This window comes from Pteropus alecto, unplaced genomic scaffold (genome assembly GCF_000325575.1).
Source record: "Pteropus alecto unplaced genomic scaffold, ASM32557v1 scaffold22, whole genome shotgun sequence".
NCBI classification, from domain to species: Eukaryota; Metazoa; Chordata; class Mammalia; order Chiroptera; family Pteropodidae; genus Pteropus; species Pteropus alecto.
The window spans coordinates 442,148-447,105 of NW_006434839.1; positions in this window are offsets into that span (position 1 = coordinate 442,148).

The window sequence follows — 4,958 nt, forward strand, 5'->3', positions numbered from 1 at the left end:
GCGTGGCGGGTGGCGGGTGGGAGGAGACATTAGGCTGTGATCTGTCTTATCAAAGGGCTCCGCCAGTCCCACGAGGAATTCTGAAGCTGGGATGCCCCTGCAATCGCCCTAAGTTCGTGGAATTGACTGGGCCTTTGTACCCTCCACAAGCCATCGTAGGATGTGGGCTGCCTTGGGAAGAGACTCTGACCTTGGCCGAGGCAACTTTTCAGCTGCGGGCTGTCTGGGGCAGCACCCCACGATCTGGGGCCATGTCTGAAAGGGGATCCCTGCAGACATCACAGTGCCCCCGATGTCATAATGCTGATAGTTCTCCCATCCTGGGAGCTCTTTGACAATAATATCATTAGAGAAACAAATTTCAAATTGTGGAGCGGAAAAGAGCGTTGGAATATTTTAGAGATTTTTTTTTTAGAAGGTTTTAGATTTTTTAAAAAGATTTTTAAACATTTGGATGTGCAATGCAGAGTGTTTCCAGCATCCGTGGCCTCCACGCACTAGATGGCAGTAGCACCCTCCAACCACAGTGTGATGACGGAATGTTCTAAGTGGAAGAAAACCGATGCACAGCACTCCATACGGTGTGCTGCCATTTACATGGAATGCCAGAGGAGACAGCAGACCGGGGTCACTCCTGAGACTGGGGGTGGGAGCAGCGGTCGACTGAAAATTGGCACGAGGGGACTTTTTTGGGTGACGGAATTGCTAGATGTCTTCGCAGGGGTCAGAGTCAGCGCTGGCTGAGAAGCACTGCACTGCTGGTTACCGGGGGCCCTCAGGCCCCGCGTGCTGCTCTGAGTGCCTGCGGACCAGCACGCGGTTCATCCTTTGATGTGGGACCCAGAAGGCAACAAGTTGGTCCGCAAATTCAGTATAATTTAGTGTGTGTGTGCGTGTGTGTGTTTTGGGGGTATATTAGGGGACTGATAAAGGAACAGGGCAAGTGACCCTAGATGAAGACTTGGAGGGTCGGCAGGAGTCGGGTGAGAGTTCCACCATGGAGAGAGAGCGCAGGTGGATTCCACCCAGAGCCAGCGTGTGTGAAAGCCGGTCTTCTGGAGTCTTGAGGAACTGACAGAAGTTCACCTGTGCGGAAGGGTTTGGAAGAGGGCAGTGGCAGGAGATAAGGCTGGAGAAGTGGTAGTAAAAGGCCAGGTCACGTGACAAGTTTCAACATCTCTACTTGAATGACCTCAAGCTTTGTAATGATTTTTAAAATGCATTTTATAGAAGAGAAGTAATTCCATTGCTAAAGCACGCAGAGGTGCTTCCTGTGGTGTAGAAAAGCATCCAAGCACCGTTAGTAATTTACTCCTGTGATGAATCACATAGCCACAAATAGTTTTTTTTATTATTTATAAATACACGAGACCTTACCACCTGTCAGCCACTGTTCTAAGTGCTTTATAAAAATTAACTCATTTAATACATAGAACAACTCTACAAAGTAGGTACTGTATTTTTTAGCAGCTTCGTTGCGGATTAATTCATGTATCATCAACTTTACCCAACATAAGTGTACCATTCAATGGTTTTTATTAAATTTATAGAGTTGTGCAACCATCACTACTACCCAGTCTTAGAATAGTTCCATCGCCTTAAAACATTCCCTTGTCCCCTGCCACCCCCAGTCGAAGGAGACCACTGATGTACTTTACAGATTTTTCTCTTCTTGAAATTTCATGTAAATACAATCACATGATACACATACATTCGCATCTGGCTTCTTTCACTTGGCCTCATGTTTTTGAGGTTCATCCATGTCGTCCGTGTGGTTTTGTGTTTTCATTTCTCGGGGAGATACATGGGAGTGGATACTTGAGTCTAGTGGTAAGTTTATGTTTCATTTTTTAAGAAACTTACAAACTGTTTTCCAAAGGTCTGTTCAGGACTATTTTTACCATGGTCCTAATTTTCTTGATGGGAAAATGAGGCATGGGGAGATTCAGAAACTCGTACAAGGTCATAAAGCCTGTAAGTGGTGCAGGTGGGAACTGAACTTGTACAGTCTGGAGCGGCCTCTGTGAACTTGACATTAAACTTTGGCGGCGACTTCCTGGGTTGGAAATTGTTCTCAGTTTCAAAGAATGAACCTTGCCTACTTTTCCTTACTTGGGTTTTGTTCCAAACTGCTAGAGAACGTGCTCTTCAGCTCTGTCCGTGGGAACTGGGCTCGAAGGAATTTCTGTGATGTCCTTTTCCTTCTTTACTTCCAAGGTCATTCCCTAAGCAAATTTCAGCCCACTCAAGTATTTTTATTTTCGTGTTCCTTCCGTGGGAAAAATGAACAAGCCTCAGAAGTGTTTGCAACTGGGATTTGTAAACTCTCCAGTGACCAAGTCCCCTTTCTTGGACCAAGAACCACCTTCTTAGGACAAAACAGCATTCTAGCTGCTGACTGAAAGTGGCGCCTGGTGGCTTCCTTTCCGTGTAGCGGCTGGCGGCCCACGGTGCACATGCCCGTGGTGCCCAAAATACCCCTTTGCTCTGACCGTTAATGATTTCCTCCTGATCTTAGAGGCCAGCACAGTCATCACTCCCTTCTGTTTCCAAGGTTTGATGTGACCTCCCCCCTGTGCACCCTGACCTTCCTGAGGATTATGAAAAAACAAGACAGCCCGCTCTTTAGCATGCTCTAAACACATCAGCGAGGAGATGCCTTTTTAGGCCTTTAGGTTAATTTATACGTGATTGATAATATACAAATTTGGTAATTATTCTTATAGAGATATGAACGACCTTGAGAGAGGCTTAATCATAGTTAATGTCATGGCGAGGTTCTACTGGGTCTTTGAGTTCTAGTAATATATTCTTAGGGCATGGGTGTTTTCTAGGTGTTGTTACTCTGGGAATGTAACTTGCCAAAAATCATAGACCAGTAGGAGGCGCAACTGTGATCCTAATTCAGGTCCCAAATCTTCAGCCCTAAACTATGCTGCCCCCCAAGAAGACTCCTGCCTTCTAGGATCACCTTATGAACCCTCAGGCTAAGCTAAATGTCCCCCTTCGGGGTTCTTGTGCCACCCTGTGCATGCTTTTATTGCGGCCCTTACCATAGTATATTGAAATTTTCAGGATCTCCCACTGTATTTTAAGCTTCTGCAGGGAAGACGTGTGTGTGTGTGCGTGTGTGCGTGCATGTACGCACACTAATTTTCCTTGTATCATTTAGCTAGTGTATTCCTGTAGCTTTTAGATGTTGTGTCTTCTCCCCGATTGTCATCTGTGCCTTTCATTGAATGGGATTCCACTCAGTTTTTGAGCTTTTGGGTTTTGTTTAATAAACTACTTTCCACCTGTTAGTCACCAAATTATTCCATATTTTCTTTTATCAATTTCATAATTTTTCCTTGCACATTTAGCTCTTTTATCCATTTGGATTTACCTTCGAATAAAGTAAGAGGAAGGGATCCAGTTTAATTTTTCTCCCAACAGTGAGCCTCACTCCCAGTACCGTTTAATAAATAATCTGTTCTTTGCCCAGTTATATATGGTTCACTTTTTATCGTATCTTAAGTTCCAATGGGTATTTTTATGGTCATTTTCCTGTTCCATTAGTCTAACTGTAACTTAGTAGTATGCCTTAAAATGTGGTAGAAATATTGAAATTTTATTTTTATTTATTTATTTTTTACAGCAGCAAAAGAATACCTTATCAGAAGGGAGAGTAAGGCAACAGTACACTTCCAGACGGGGAAGTGGGCCCGAGCAAGAGCGGGGAGCTCAAGAGCCAAAATTTTATTCTTTTATATAAGCTTCAGGTGTATTGTTGAGTTCACTAAAATTGTTAGTGAGCTCAACAATATTTTATATCCGGAAAGATGGGGTAGATTTGTTCATAGGTAAATTCCCTGCCTCTATATGATTCTTATTTACCTTTATATCCTTAACACCTGAAACAGCATCTCACACGTACAGTAGCTCAGTGAATATTGACATAACTGAACTATTATTCAACTGTTTTATGGTCTCCTTTTAGTGACTGGGCAGGGAAACAAATCATGTGATGGTGGAGGTGACATTCGAAGCCATCTTGTCTTTTTTTTGAAGTTGAGAAATGAGAGCAAGGGTCAGGAAGTTGACCTCTTCTGGAACAATGACAACTGTGGCTTTGGTTTTAATTCTTATAATTACTAAATAGATTAGCAACTCTTGATTGAGAATAGTTTCTGCTTAGAGTTTTAGAGGTGGCTACACACAAGGGCCAATAGCTGGGTTCCTGGAATTTCAAAGGAAAATATGGAGCTTAAATCAAGAGGCGAAAAAAGGGGGAAAAATGTCAGTTAATGTAATCAAATTAGTGATTTGTTGAATAGAGTTGCAAATACCTCTACAGAAAAGGTTTGCGCTACAGAAATGAGAAGGATGCCATCTAGTGGCCATTCATGCAAACAACGTCATTTGATCTTAGATCCTAAGTGATCATGGAAAACACTTTATGATGCTGACAGTACTTTAGGCAGTATTCGAAGAATTTTGCACATTACAGCAAGAACCCCATTAACTATAGATATTTATTACCCCTATTTTAAAGGTGAGGAAATTGGGGCTCAGAGGAGTTAAGCAACTTGCTCAAGGTCACAGAGCTAATAACACTCAGAGCTGTGTTGAAATCCAGACTGTGTGGCTCTAGAATCGTGCGTTTAATCGTTTTGCATTTTGCCTGGAGGAAGAGGGAGTGCTGTGCTGGAGCTGGCTCCTGCCAGCTGGAGGTGTGGATGGTGTGCATCTCTTCCCAGCTTCCCACCCGGGGACATCACGTTGCTCACGTCGGTAGTTTGAATCCCATCACAGTGAGAGTATTTACACGACGGAAACCAAAAATTCTACACATTAGGCTCCCCCGCTTTTTCTGCCCTCACCCCCCACCAGGGTGCCAACACACCCTGGGTGAGAAAGACTGAGAATTCCAAGATATAGCCCTAAGCATTGAATTTTGGGGGGGGGGGGGGAAAGAA